This window comes from Coffea arabica, chromosome 6c (assembly GCF_036785885.1).
Source record: "Coffea arabica cultivar ET-39 chromosome 6c, Coffea Arabica ET-39 HiFi, whole genome shotgun sequence".
NCBI lineage: Eukaryota > Viridiplantae > Streptophyta > Magnoliopsida > Gentianales > Rubiaceae > Coffea > Coffea arabica.
In genome coordinates, this window is record NC_092320.1 from 51500121 (window position 1) to 51516577 (window position 16457).

Genomic DNA, 16457 nt, shown 5'->3' on the forward strand with positions numbered 1-16457 from the left:
AATGATGAAGTGCAGTGTCCTAGCAGTGCCTAGATGGTAATTTTAGACGATCCAGGTCTTCTCCTGGTTAGATGAAACTGCTCAAGATCCACTTGGTCTTCTTCCTCAGTCTCTTCATCATCTTTTTCAGTTGCTTCCTCAATTATTGGAGCCTTGCCTTTATCTTTGGGCTGAGAGCTGGAAGCATGTGCTTCTGGAGTGGCTTCAGTACCAGGTGTATGCTCTGTGGGCTGAGATCTTGACTCTTTTTGATGAGCAATTTCATTGAATTCAGGGATTAGAGGCACAAGGAGATTCCTTTTTTCAATAAAAATAGACTGCTGGGCAGGGGACATGGTCATCATGAGACCATCTTCAATGAGCAGAACGTGTTGATTGAGGTTCTCAAGCAAGGAGATGACCTCAGAATTGGAAGAGAGTGACTTGTTGGCTAATTTTCTAGGGTGGATGGTGAATGGAGAGACATACATGGACTGATCATGAGGAGTCCTAGGAGAAACAGGGGTTTCGTGAAGGTTCATTCTCCTAGTCTCTGCAACTGTCTCCTTATAACACCAATGGTCCTCAAAAAATTTTAGATTCTTTCTTTCAAAATATACTTGTGAGAAAACTGTTGAGGCACTGTCTTTGGGTGATTTTTCAGTAAAAGGGATTTTAAAATGGGCAAAGATAGGAGTAAAAAATTTTCTATAAGAGAGCTTCCTACGACTATCAGTGCTAATCTTGAGTAGAAATTTGCACATCACAAATCCAAAGTCAATTCTGATTTTTTCAACAAAACAGTAAAATAGATAAAACTCCATTTTGTTCGCATCAGTTCTGTGGCCATCAGTGGGCACCAACAGATTTGAAATGATGGTAAAAGTGATCAAGTTTTGAGGGCTAAGATCTTGTAATTTTGCCTCAGCAGGAGTGTTGAAATGCGATCGAAAATAGGTCGTGAGTTTAGCAACATAAAAATGATGATAAGCGGAAGGATATTCCTCATATGAAAAGAAATTTACAACTTTTCCTTTAAAACTATCTTCAATTCTTGTTTTCAGAATAGAGTTTACAATGTCAAGAGTTAATGTGATGTCTACAGAGTTGACCCTAGAGATGAGTTCTGTGTGTGAATTACCCTTTTTAAGATTTGCAAAGAATTGATGAAGCATATCAGGGTAAAAAGTGTTGGGGATGGACAGAAGATGAACCCATTTTTGGAACTCAAAAAATTTAATGATAGGTTCGAGGTCAATCTTACGAAATTCAAAAGGTGAAATGGTCCTTTGAGTGATGAATCCCTTTTGTGAGACCAACTCAAATCTGTCTCTGGCCTCATTATCAATGAATTTTGGCAGAGGAGTAGGTTCCTTGGCAGGCTGAGTCTCTGGTTCCTTTGCAGAACCTTTCCTTTTTGCAGTTTGCTTGGCAGACGACTCAGTATTCTGAACCTCAGGTCTTGTCCGTGGAGATTTTCTGGTAGATGGTTCAGGGGTGTGTTGATCCTCAGCATTTTTCTCTGCATTAGATTGAGCAGAGCTTCTCTTTTGAGTAGATCTTTTTTTTCTCCCAGGTGATTTTGTGACAGTTACTTCAGCATAAGTGGGCTCTTCCATTTAATTTCTTCTGCATTCCTACTTACTGGATTTTCCTCAGAGTGATGCTCTTCCATCTACTCATCAGATGGCTCAACAGTTGGAGCATCTCGTTTCCTTTGAGCAGTTTGCTTCACCTTTTCACCACGATTTGCAGTTTTTTTTTTGGATGCTTTGGTGGAGGGTTCCACAATTTCAATATCCTCATCCCTAAGTCTAAAAGAGCGTTCGACCCCTGCAGAACTACCTCTAATTCTAACCATGATGTAATGTAGTTAGATGTTGATATAGGTAGTGGTGCAGAATGTATGAGATATATGAAGAATGCAATATGAACTAATGTTGATGCACGAACCAACCACAAGGAGTATGTTTTAAGAGCTTAGGGATTCGGATGCGAATTGGGAATTATGAGGGATTGGAAGTTGGAAGAGGTTATTATGTCCAGATAACGGGCGATAAGAGTGTAATGGTGTCAGTTGAATCAATTTCTTGGAACTTGATTAGAGAAGAGAGTAATTTGAATTTTGAATTTTGAGAAAAAACTGAAGGGTTACGTCCGAGACTAAGAAAGTAAATGAACTTAATGAGGTAGGTGACTTTTTTTTATTAAGCAATTTTTGAGTGTCGGACGGCCGAACGAAGTGATGCGTCCGACGCAACCGTCCGAACTTGAATTTTTCTGAAAAAGGGGTGAAGAACACTGTCGGACGTCCATTCTAATCCATTGGACGTCCAATAAAGAGTGACCAAAGAGAAACTTAGAGAATTTTTTCTGAAACACCCAGTTTTGTTCTCAGATATACAAATTGATCCAGTGAAAGAGCTTTGGTGAGGATATCAGCAATTTAATCTTTAGAACAAGCATATTGAACACAGAATTTACCCTTGTGGACAAGATCGCGAATGAAGTGATGCTTAATGTCTATGTGCTTGGTTCTAGAATGCTGAATGGGATTTTTTGTCAAATTGATGGCACTAGTGTTGTCACAAAATATAGGCACACAATTATACATTAAACCAAAATATTCAATGTGTTTTTCATCCACAACAATTGAGCACAGCAAGCACCAGCAGCAACATATTCTGCTTCGGTTGTAAACAATGAAATAGCATTTTGTTTCTTGCTGAACCAGGATACTAAGCAGTTTCCAAGAAAGTTACATATACCAGTTGTACTTTTTCTTTCTATTCTATAGTCACCAAAATCAGTATCAGAAAATTCACATAAGGGAAGTTCATGACACTTAGGATACCAAAGGCCAAAATTCAAAGTTCCTTTTAAATATCTAAAGATTTTTTTACCATATTTAAATGTGATTCCTTTGGATAAGACTGAAAACAAGCACACAAGCACACAGTAAACATGATATCAGGCCTACTAGCTGTTAAGTAAAGCAATCTACCAATCATACCTCTATACTTCTTTTCATCAACTTTTGTACCTTTTTCATCTTTGTTAAGTTTGGTAGATGTGCATATGGGTGTTCCAACTTGCTTTGAATCCTCCATTTCAAATCTTTTTAGTAGTTCCTTGGTGTATTTGGTTTGATTGATGAATGTTCTATCTTGGGTTTGTGTCACTTGGAGTCCAAGGAAGAAATTTAATTCTCCCATCATGCTCATTTCAAACTCTTTTTGCATGATTTTGGAAAAGTCCTTGCACAAGCTCTCATTAGTAGCACCAAATATAATATCATCCACATATATTTGTACAATTAGAAAGTCACGTGAACTTTGTTTAATGAAAAGAATAGTATCCACTATACTTTTTTTGAAGCCATTTTCAATCAAAAAATCACTCAAACGTTCATACCATGCTCTTGGAGCTTGTTTTAATTAATATAAAGCTTTTAAGAGTTTAAAAACATGATTTGGATAAATTTTATTTTCAAAACCAGGAGGTTGATTAACATAAATTTCTTGATCTATAAAACCATTTAAGAAAGTACTTTTAACATCCATTTGAAATAATTTAAAATTCTTGAAACATGCAAAAGCCAAAAACATTCTAATAGATTCTGAACTAGTTACGGGTGCAAATGATTCATCAAAATCTATTCCTTCTTCTTGAGTATATCCCTTAACTACCAATCTGGCCTTATTTCTAACTATCTCACCTTTGTCATTCATTTTGTTTCTAAATACCCACTTAGTGCCAACGATAGGATGATCTTGTGGTCTAGCAACCAATGTCCAAATCTTATTTCTTTCAAATTGATTTAACTCGTCTTCCATGGCTAAAATCCAGATCTCATCTTTCAATACATCAACAACATTTTTGGGTTCAAAATGTGAGACCAATGCAAAATTATCTATTAGTTGTCTAGAAGAGGAACGTGTTCTGACCTTTTTGGATGGATCACCAATGATAAGTTCCTTAGGATAGTTTTGGACAAATTTTCAGGCTCTTAGAAGATCATTAGGAATGGTAGTGTCTCTGTCATTGTCTTCCCTAGCAAGACTGTCTTGATTTTCATCTTCCTTTGAATCATTTTCTGATGAACTTGTGTCTTGGTTACTGATTGTTAGCTTCTTTAGTTCTTCTTGAACACCTGCATTATCATTTTCACCACAACTCATGGAAATGTCACCATTAGATTCATCGAAAGTGATATATATAGCTTCCTCTATAACCAGAGTTCTATGATTATAAACTCTAAAGTCTCTCTTATTTTCACAATATTCCAAGAAGATCCCCTCATCATATTTTTTTAACAAACTTACCAAGATGCTCCTTGATGTTTAGAATGAAGCATTTGCAACCAAAGACTTTAAAATAACCAACAACAGGTTTTTTTTTATCAAATAACAGCTCATACGAAGTTTTGTTCAAGATTAGTCTTAAAAGAACTCTGTTCATGGTATAGCAGGCAGTGTTTATAGCTTCAGTCCAAAAGTATTTTGGTAAATTGCATTCACTAAGTATGGTTCTAGCAACCTCTTGAAGAGTTCTATTTTTCCTTTCAACCACTCCATTTTGCTGGGGAGTTCTAGCAATAGAAAACTCATGTGTAATGCCATTGTTGTCACAAAATTCTGGAAAGCCACAAAAACGAAATTCTGTGCCATTGTCATTTCGGATTTTTATGATTTTCAAACCAATCAGATTCTGAACCTTAGCAAACAGTGAAACAAAGTTTTTGAAAGCATCATCTTTATGTGCAAGAAACATCACCCAAGTGTATCTAGAATAGTCATCAACAACAACAAAACAAAATCTTTTGTCACTTGGGCATGTGGTTTGAGTAGGACCAAAAAGATCAAGATGTAAGAGTTCTAAGAGTTTTGAAATAGAAATACATTTCTTGGGTTTAAAAGATACCTTGACTTGTTTTCCAAATTGGCAAGCATCACAGATACGGTCTTTACTAAAGTTGAGTTTTGGAAGCCCTCTAACCAGTTTCTTTTTAGAAATCTCTTTTAGCAAATCTATATTGAAATGACAAAGCCTTCTGTGCCACAATCAGGGATCCTCATTTACTACTTTGAGACAACTAAGGCTGGAAGAATTAACTTTTTCAAGAATAACTACATAAATGTCATTAACTCTTTTTTCTTTCAAAACAATGTTGAACTTTAACTCAAGAACAAGGCATTCATGTTTTTTAAATAACACAAACAGGTTCCTATCACATAATTGGCTAACACTTAGCAAGTTATAGCTCAGGTTGTCAACTAAAAGGACATTATGAACGAAAGTTTGATCATTCTTACCAACATCACCAATTCCAACATTTTTGGCTTTATTATCATCTCCAAAAGTTACCTTTCCACTTTCTTTTGGCTTGAGCTTGATGAACTGTGTTGTATCACCGGTCATATGTCTTGAACATCCACTATCTATGAACCATTTTGATTCTTTAACAATGTGTACGCCTACACAAAAGTTCACAAGATAATATTTGGTACCCATTACTTTTTGGATTCTTTAGAGTTAGTAATATGTCTAACCATCCACATGCATCTCATACCATTTCTCATGTTTTTGTTAACATAACAGTTGCTATTCATATAACCAAATTGACAACAAAAGCTGCACATTGCTGATGGATCATTCAAATGAACAGGTATAACAAAATTGACTTGGCTTCTCCTATAGATGGTAAAATCATTTGCATGATAATTTCACTTATTCTCATGAGTGCTAAAGTGAGGTTTTTTAACATTCTTTTGAAAGTAATTCTGTTTTTTATGTTGAAGCCACTGGCCAAGATCATTTATTCTTCTTTTCAAACAATTTTGTTCATTTTTTAGTATGTCACAGAAATTTATTTTTCTATCGAGTTTAACATGCAAATCTAATTCAATCCTTTTTAGATTCTCATTTTCATTTTTCAAGAGTTTGTTTTGTCGATAAAGATTTGCATTGTCTTGAATTAAAAAACTGATCTTCTGTTTTAGTTCCTTGTTTCTGACATATGATTCTTTCAAACTGTTGTACATTTTTTCTAAAAACGAATTAACATCGTCATCAGATTCACTGTCACTATCAGTTAGAGAGTTATACGTAGTTACCTCTTCATCACCAATGACAATAAAGGCCACTTGGGCAGATTCCTTTTCTTCTTCGACTTCACCTTCTGAATTGCAGTCATTCCAGGTGATCTGAAAATTGTTGAATCTTGGTTTTCATTCAACCTTGCTCTCCTTCTTCCTTTTTATTGGACACTCTTTTGCATAGTGTCCAGGTTGGCCGCATTCAATGTACTTATTAGTTTGCTTTTTGTTGAACTCTAGTTTCCTTTATTTCTCAAGTTGTTGGACTGATTCGGGAAGGAATTGCTCGGACCACTTTTTCTGAATCTCCTCTTATTGTGTATACTTTTGAAACCTCTTGTGATGAGTGCAATGTCACTGTCATCACCTTCCAGGTCTTCTCTATTCACAAAGGCTGTATCATCTTCATCTTGTAAAGTTTTCAAAGCAATACTCCTCCTCATCTTTGTGTCTTCTTCTTCCTGCACCTTAGATTTGAATTTCAACTCATAAGAGGTTAAAGAGTTAATACGAGATTTAATAGGTAGGATATTTAGATCTTTAGCTTCTTCTATGACAGTCACTTTACTCTCCCAATCCTTTGATAAGGCATTCAGAATTTTTCTGTTTTTCTCACCTAGAGAGTAGTTCTTCTCAAGCACTTCTAAATCATTGATAAGATCATTAAATCTGCAGTACATCTTGTCAATGTTTTCATGAAGTTCCATCATAAAGGATTCATACTTAGTGACCATGATGAATTTCTTTTGTTCTCTCACATTCTCGCTTCCTTCATGGATTTTTCTAAGTTTATCCCAAATTTCTTTTGCAGATCTACAGCCTTTGACTTTAATGGACTCATTTGAATCTAGAGCACTATATAATACATTCATAACCTTGGCATTTAGAGTAAGATGAGTTCTATCATCAGCAGTTAACTCACTTCTTTTTTTTGGTCTCCGCCTATGAGTATTATCATCAATAATAGAAGCATCATATGGACCCTCATTAACAATAAACAATAATTCAATATCAATAGATTGTAAGAAAATGATCATCCTCTCCTTCCAACTCACATAGTTTGACCCATTGAACATTGGAGGTCTAATGACAGATTGTCCCTCAAAGAACATGGCATTGTTGGTTGTCATTTTTACTCCAAAACTGATTGAGCTTAATCTCTACGAGATCAAGCTCTGATACCAAATGTAAAGATCGAAGACAACCTAAGAGGGGGGTGAATTAGGTTGTTTAAAAACTAGCCAAGATATGAGTCACTTTTTCAAGAACTTGCTTTCTTTTTCTAAAGGACCTCACAAAGAAACAATTAATGGACTAGCACAAGTGATTATGAGTAGAAGAAATAAACAATATATATTGCAAGACAGTAAGTAAAGGGATAGAATGACAGACCAAGTTTCAAACTTGACTTAAGTTTGAATATCACTTTATCTACCAAACTTCTTCAAGTTGATCAACTTACAACCAATCTCTTGTGTACAAAGGAAGGATCACTTCCTCCTTACCTCAATTCTCACTCGATCAAGTAAGGAAGTTTTACAATCACTCGGATAACCTTCACAAAGCTGCACTATTGAAGAAACTGAATCACACTTGAAAAACTAAATGAAGATTTACACAACTAAGAGTACAAATCTTCTTTTTGGAGTATTCTTACACTTGAATCACTCAAGATCTGTGTAGAATTAATGTGTAAAATTGTTCTTGAAATAGTTGACTATTCTCTATTTATAGGAGATCAAAAAAATTTTCAATTAATATGGTCAACGGATGAAGGCAGCTGAAGAGTCAACTAACCGTTGGTGGTGTTGGACGTCCGGTACTCTGATTTTCTGCGTCCGAACGAAGACATCGAGTTCAAGACATTTTCTTGAGATTCTTAGGACGTCCGGTCCTTCCACAATATACGTCCGAAGGTTAGATGTAAATTTGCAAATCCTTCTTCATTTCTTTCGGACGTCCGGTGCTCTCAGTGTATTGTGTCCGAATTACCGTAACATTTGTCGGACGTCCGGTACTGAGGTATTGTGTGTCCGATCGAGATCAGTGATCATAGAAGACTTGGCTTATTATCTTCAGACGTCCGAGTGTGAGTTCTTCATGCGTCCGTAGTTACTCAATGGTTGTCGGCCGTCCGATATGGTCCTTTTGTACGTTCGACGGCTATTTCAGCAATTTGTCAATCTTTGATCCTGTTTTGGCTTCAAGTCTTTAACCTTATTTTTGTTCCAATTCCTGAAACAATCTTTTCAAAAAATATTAGTAATATCCAATTGTTTTATAATCATCAAAAGTTATGGACTAAGATATATAAAACTAAATGTAGGGTCTATCGTTCCGGGCAAAAAAAAAAAAGGTCCGGACTAGGACTTCATTCAAAACCAATTTTCACAATTTTCAAAGAGCATCCAAATGAAGTCCAATGCCAAGTTTGGCCCTAGCCTTTAGCTGATTATTTTCTGTTTTGTCGTGTTTTCGGCACGTTTCGTACTCAATCATGTGTTTTTCGTACAAAACCAACAAATACTCGAATGAGGTAACTTTCATCAAATTATAGCTTAAATATAACAATTCATTGACTATTAACAAATATAGACTAACTATAATTTACACCTTATATATATACACATACACATAAACACACATGCATAAAGACATACTTGTAAGCATATCATATCATACTTTGAAATTTTAAATGAAAAGTGGATGCATTTAAAACTAAAATTATATGTGTAATATGACAAAAAATGTAAATTAAGATTTAATTAAAATTAAAAAACATAAGAGCATTTTTAATTGTTTAAAATTGTTTCAAAATTAAAAATGAATACTATAAAAGTTTTAAACATCATGCTCAAGCAAACAGAAATCAAGGAAAAGTTAAAAAATAAAGAAAACTTTAAAAAATAAAAGACAAATTATATTGGCACTCCAAAGACAACTCAAAGGTACTAGAGCCTTATTATTGTTTAAAATGACATCAACGCCATAGTCGAGATTTTCTAACAATTTGGATACCAAAATTATCATCAAGGGCATAGTTTAATGATTATTTAGTATTATTTTTATGGAAACTTCTACATTGCTAACTACAAAATCTTAATTTGTTTTATTTTAAATGAAAAAAAACTTTAACAATGTTTAAAGTTGTAAAAATCCACCTAAAAAACAATAAACAAACTCAAAAGTAATCAACAACTCTTAACCAAAAAATCTAGTTTTTTATTCAAGGACTAGTAAAGAACTCAAATAAATACAATATTTTTAAAATCATCATTATTGGGAATTTCCTTTATCATATTAGTCGTACAACAATTTAAACTAATTTAAGAGTTGGAAGACATTTATTAAACTGAAGAGACAAAAGTCATTGGTAAATAAATAGAGAAACAATTTTGTATTTTAGAATATTTAATAGGTTATTATGTCATTTCATCAAGTAAAGAAGGGTAGAATATCTGGAGGGTTTTTTAGAATGCAAATACTAGTTGACAGAAAATTTAAAGAAATGGGATTTTTTTTTTTTTGCTTTCCTAGTTTTTTCCGTTCAATCAATTGAACTGGATGTTAGATCTGAGTTCAAAATCTCTTTTTTCCTTTGAATAATGCCTATGATATAATAAGGAAAATAAATGCGTACAAAATTAAAAACTAAAGTTTTAAATGCAATAAGAACTTGCATTTTGATAAAATCATATATACAATTTTTAATCTACACATTTGCTCTAGGAGATTGAAGACTCAGGCTTAAGCTATATATGTAAACAACAATAATAAGAACAATCAAAAAAAAAAAATCTTCTACCAATGTAAATGTAAAATTCTACATGGTAAATTGCAGTGATATTATTATTATTTCATTGTTGATTTAGAACTTCGGGTGATCAAATATGTGTCAAGTGAAGCTTGTTTCAAAGGGACGCAATAGAGCGAAATTCAGATCAAAAGGTGAGTCATACTGAAGATGCAAAATATTGAGGAAAGAGACAGCACATGTGGCTAAAGTTGATTATTTTCCCCTTTCTTAGCTTCAGAATATAAAAATACCACAAATAAAAACAATAAAACACTGCGGTCAATGTACTCTCATGTCATCATTTCCGGCTTGAGATTTGAAATTATATCATCATGAAACCTTTCCTGTACAGGCTTTTATTGTCATCAAATAAAATCACCTATGACAAATTTAAAAAAAGGTAAAGAAATGAAAAAGAAAGGAATGCAGTTGAAGAACACAATGGAATAGGAAAATTATTCTAAAGTTCTTGGACTGCTTTAATGTAGTGATAGATTTTTCCTTTGAGATGTGAAGGACAATATACTAAGATAGAGACAGCATATTCTTTTACGTGTAAACATGCCGAAGATTTTCATGACCTTACTGTCCTGTTTGCTTTCCTTTACTTTAGAATTTTTTCTTTAAAAAAAAAATGCACACCCACGCATGCATATATTTTTGCATACACATATGTATAGAGTGGATAAAAATTTTTTTAGAACAAATGGCAGGCAATATATTTCATAGTGTTTGACATGGAAATAATTATTGTAGTGCCTATCTAAGAATAAACCAAAGATTATTCCAGAGCTATGATGTAGACTTATTTATGCTAGCAATGACCTTGGGTCATTTTGTCTAACAAATAAGTTCCAGATTAGAATTCTATATGACGATTAAAGCATGTACGATTACCTAATCTATTTAATTTGGATATATTGGGAACCGGATTTGCTCTAGCCAAAACATGAATGGCTAAAGTTGCACATGTGCTGAAAATAACTAAATTTATTTTTATCTAAACATTAAGGTGTGTATCCAAATTAGGGACTATAACTGTTTTTTACCCTAGAAAGAAAATCAATTCCGCTGTTCATCATCATTAGACTAGCCACATACCTATACAAACACATATACACATGCTTATCCGTCAATGTCTCAAAACATGTTATTTAATTTCATATACTTCTAACTCACAAAATACACCTTAAATGATCCGTTGTCATGACAAAAGGATAATGTTGTAGAAAAAAGTACAATTTGTTGGAATAGTCTTTCTTCCACATAAAATTCACAGAAAATATTTTTTCAAAACACACAGTGGTTAAATATATCACATAGAAAATCATAGAGAGCAAACAATAAGTATCTAAATATGAGTATATCACATATAAAATATATAATTTCTTTTGCAGGGCAAAAGTTTAAATTTATAAAAGATGCTTTTGAAGTTTTTCAAATTTTTAGGGAGAAAAATATAATATTTTAAAACTTAGGGGTGATGGCCCTTCCCTATTGCCCTATAGTTTTGTACCTAGTGGAAATCAATTGCCTTATACGCAACGTGTCATGCTTAAACCTTTAAAATTTTATTTGTTTTTTATCTTCTAAATCCAGTACACTTCGATCCATATAACTACTCATTTAACGCCCTGTTTAATAACCCAATTCAGTAGTTAAATTTAACGGATTCAAATCTAAATATATTTTCTATAAAACATTTAAATGGTATTAAATTTTCGATACAAAACTTACTTCAAACAATAAGTGATAAGTTATTTATTTATTAATTAATGTAATACATATTCAATATATAACAAATTTAATATTTAACAATTCAATAATTCAACGAATTCAGATTTCAGATATATATATAGCTTCAGTGATATATACACACATACACAGAGCAGATTTCAAATATCAGTTTTATTAAATGCACCCTAAGACAAAAACACCCTTGAATTAAGGACCTTAAACACCTTATGGTCCATGATAGAAATCTTTTCCAAAATAGATTTGTGGACTTTTCTCAACCCATCTATAGGGTTCCCTAAGAGAGATTATACGATAAGTCCCTAGTAAAGTGGCCTTTATAACGTGACTTTAACTTGGTAAATTCACCTCTATCTTAATCTGCAAATATAACGGATTTTTTAAGAAAACATTCAACTTTCTAGTCTTTCTTGGAAAAAAACAAGAACTACTTAAGGACTTCGTAACACGACGGTTTTCTCACGAAAAATGTACTTTCAGAAGGATGACTTAACGTTATAAATTTACATTGGTAGTAATCTGCAAGATTTCAGAAAAAGTGAACAAAACACAATATTTAGTTTGTTCCAAGAATAACTGATTGTAACTTTCTTACAAACTCTCAAGTTTCTTAAAAACCAACACTTTGCTTCTTTAAAAATATGTTAAAATCAGTCACCATACACCAAGCTATCAAACAATTCCTTTCAACTAATCTATCATAATCATGGTCTTCTTGGTGTGTGACGGTTGTTTGGTCCTGTTCCTGGGTAATCCATAGTTTCGATCTCCATTCTCCGCTCTAGAAGTTCATCAATATTTGATATTAAACTATCACCTCCAATTTCATCTACACCCTGCAAAGTTTAGGTGTACACACACATATAGAGCAAATTACCAATTTTATAAATATCCCTTTTCAAGAAAACAGAGAAAATGTGTCTATTGAACCATTCAGAAATATATTCAGCATGATATTTGCAAAGTCAAGGGAAAATTTTTTTGAAACCTGAGAAGAAAGTTCATGAACCAGCTGCTTATCATTAAACGTTCTCAAGCTTCCTAAAATCACAGGATTGGAAATTAGAAACCGATCATAATCCTGCAAGCTGCTATTTAACATGCTCTGCATATTATCATTTGCTCCAGATGGAAGTCAAACTGCAGTAATGACTAAAGCCTAAAAGAAAAAGAGAGAAAAACCAACTTAAAAAGTAAATTAGGTTGTTATACTTACTAGACGTTGAAACAGCATAAAAGGAGGTTGCCAAGACTAGAAGCAAAAGCAGTAGAGCTAACCAAAGGGAAGTTTTCTGCACCATGTTGGACAAAATGAAATGCAGATTTCTATGGTGGTCAGAAGAAGAGAGCTGACTCTGCTGAATGATTGGATTATTGAAATGAAGAAAACATGTGGCCGCTTGTGAAGTTTAAAACGAGAATATGCCAGAATGTACAAATTAATTTGCAAGTGCTATATGTAGAAGTCAACTTCTAGGTTTTCCAATAAAAAAAAAATGTCAACTTCTAGTTAGTAACTCATTACGGGGTGACTTCTCACATATGACCTGTGTTTTGAAAATTGGATTGGATTAGTTGATTTGATCAATCGAATCACGAATCAGCCATGTCTCCAAGCCTGTTCAATAGTTAACTTGAAAATTCAAGAAAACAGATTAAATTAGGTCAAGAACTGATTTGACTAGTAAAAAAGAGAGGTTCAAACATAATTTATGAAATTAAACATTTAAATCAGAGTTGAACTGATCAAATCAATTGAACAGAAATTCTTCCAGTTCACTTCTCAGTCCGAGTTTAGAAACACTGCATATGATATGTAGGTTGAGTTCCCATATGCCAAACTTTATCCTAAGATGTCACATTCAAATCATCCGTAGCTTTGTGGCGCTAAATTGGCAGCCAAATACTTTGCTAGTTTGTTATGCATATTCTTAAGGGTCAATTGCAGTAAACCCCTTGACATTTGGGATGATTTGCACTTTGCCATTCAACGTTATTTCTTAAGTACTTTGCCCCTGGATTAACAGTCAAAGGTAACACTGGAGTGAAATAATATAAATACCTTAAATTAGTAATTATAGTTTGTCTTTATAAACCATGACTCCAGTTGCACTTTGTGCTCCTCCCGCTCCAAGTGAATTTTATACTGAGTATGCTACCTAACTTTTATTAAAAGAATAATAACAGTTATTTCTTATTTTCATTGTACTTGTTTTAATTAAATGATTAATTTAAGAATTAGCTATACTTTTTTAATTTAAGAATTAGCTATACTTTGTAACACAAGTAGCATATACTACAATATTCTATTACTACCTTTAGTTTTAGTTAATTTTCTATACCTCATTCCTTTTTTTTCATTATTTTTTACTAGTAATACTAATAATCACAAAGTCCGATGTTAACTTTGTTGTTGGTTGTCCTTAGTGTAAGACCTAAACAACTTAAGAGGGAGAGTGAATCAGATTGATAAAAATTAAAACAAGTAAAGGCCAAATTTTCACTCGATTATTTGACCAAAATAGCCTAAGTAAACAAGCACTCAAAAAAAACACAATGACAAGAGATATAAGCAAATTAAGCCACACAAATAAATAACAAAAATAGAACAATAAAGTAAAAGGATTGCAAATCAGTCAAACTCCCAAGGCTTTTTCAAACTTAGAGTTGAATCAACCAAATAGTTTCGTCAATTGAAGTGACACTAACCAACTTGTACAAGTGAAGGTTGACTCCTTCCTCACTTTAAAAGCCTTTAGTTGAGTCAAAGAGTTTTACAACTCTCCTAATTAACCCTCAACTAACTACAATTGAAAGTTTACCGAACCAAATAAGAACTACTTCATAAGTGAGGGTCACCTTCACAAAGGTTTTACTTCTCTTCTTTGAAAAACGTCACAAACTCAACTTTCTCTACACTTATACAATAATCAAAGTATATTTTTACATAATTATCACTCTAGAAAGCTTGTATTTTATGTAGACAAAAGTCCCTCATATTTTCAAACTTGGGGGTATTTATAGGTGGTGAAAATTAGTGTTGAAAAGCGCTCCAATGGTCAAGCATTAAATGCTGAAAAAAACTAACTTTTATGCCTATCTGATGTTTGATACTTGATTCATCATCTGGTGCATGCATCCAATACTTTCAAAAGAATTTTTCATTATTTTTTTGGACGACCGATCCTTTGATATAGTGTCTGATAGCCTAGTATTCGACAGAACCAGTATGTTCAAGTTTCATCTTCTTTTGTGTTGAACGGCCGACAGGAGAGATTAATGTTCAATCGAAGCATCCGAGGTTCTGCTCTATCTTTCGGATGTCTGTTAGTTGTTTTCATTGTCCGAAAGGTTGCGTCCGACATGTACTCGTTGATTGGCATATGTTTTAGAATATATTTGTGATAGGGTGCATATTAGTTAGCAAAATTACGAATATTTTCTTGTGATTTTAGTGAAATATTGCATCATTTGATAGATTCTACTAATATTTGGCAATAGGTGTTAATTGTTGGAATTTGGAATGAAAAAGAGTGAAAAGGGATTAAATGAGGAGATTTTCCAGCAGAAGACTCTTAACTAGTTCAGCGTGGGCACGCTTAAATCCAGCCTTCAAGTTCGGGAAGTTCGGGACTCGTATGTGTGGAAGTTGCCAAGTCGGATTGGAAATTGTTGAAGTTAAATTCCTTTTCCGTAGATGATTAGTCTTTCATTTATATTAGGAAATTACTTTAGTTTATCTTACTTCACTTTGAGAATACCTTTTCCTAGAAGAATTAGGAGAGTGATAGGTAACCAAAAAAAAAAAGGACAAAACGTGAGAAGAGGAGAATCATTATTGTTCCTCTTATTATTAATAGGAAAAGCGTCCACTTTTGAAAAACTTGGAAGAAAGCGGCTCTTGTAACTTTTCTCATCTTTTTGGCGTGGATTATTCTCAATGAGGAGCAACTAATTTTCTTTTTCTAGTCAAGGGAAAATTAAGGATTTGGTTCAATTACAACTGTGAGATCAAATTGAATTTAATAGTTTCCTTTATTCATTGATATTCGCATTTTTCCTAATTTAATTTCTCATGATTGTTTTGTTATTTGAATATTAAGGGTCCAGTATTTGAACTGACCCTACAACCTACTACCAATTAAAATAGTTGAATCCATAATTATTTGACTGCCTTAAATTAGTGGTAACTGGCATAATTGTGTTTGTATCAGAAAGAAATATAATCTAATTTAAATAAATTCTAGTAATGTGTTTATTGGTTAGAATAGGGCATTTTAATTTTTAAGGCAATTAGAAAATTGAATCCTATGGTCGTACCTATGTTAGTTCTTAATTGGGAAAATACTTAACAGTTGTATCTTAACTATCAACACATTAAGAAAAAATTGATTGCCATCGTTTGTTTGGCAATTATAACTTATTTATTAACAAATAAATGAAATAATTATTGCATCAATGAATGGTTGTGCGAACCACCTCTAAAGTTTTCTCCTTGGCTAGAGTTGTTTATTATTGATTTAATTATAATTTTCTTTTCTTTGATTGCTTTTACTTTAGTTGATTACTTATTTTAATTTTTCAAATCCCCTATTTAATTCTTGTTTAGAAGGAAACGAATTTCCCCCAATCCCTATGGAGATGACCCTACTCACCACTATACTCTATTATACATTTTCTTGAATAGGATTTTATTATTGCACAAACTCGATACCTGTCAGTTTGAGCATCCAATCCTACTATCCGACAGATAACATTGCTTCTCAAACTTTCTTGATTTCTTCTCCTCTTTTTCCATCTTGCAAGATACCTTTTTTAAATCAATTTTC

The 16457-nt window shown here is 33.1% G+C and overlaps 1 long non-coding RNA gene across 1 annotated transcript; it reads right to left on the minus strand.

The window, feature by feature from the left end:
* Nucleotides 1-3942: 3942 nt before the first annotated feature.
* On the minus strand, nucleotides 3943-6958 carry LOC140008093 (uncharacterized). Its single transcript, XR_011815502.1, has 3 exons — nucleotides 6096-6958; nucleotides 5347-5456; nucleotides 3943-4132 (listed from the first exon to the last, which is right to left on the minus strand). It is a non-coding gene; the product is annotated as an uncharacterized lncRNA (long non-coding RNA).
* Between the last annotated feature and the right edge of the window lie 9499 nt (nucleotides 6959-16457).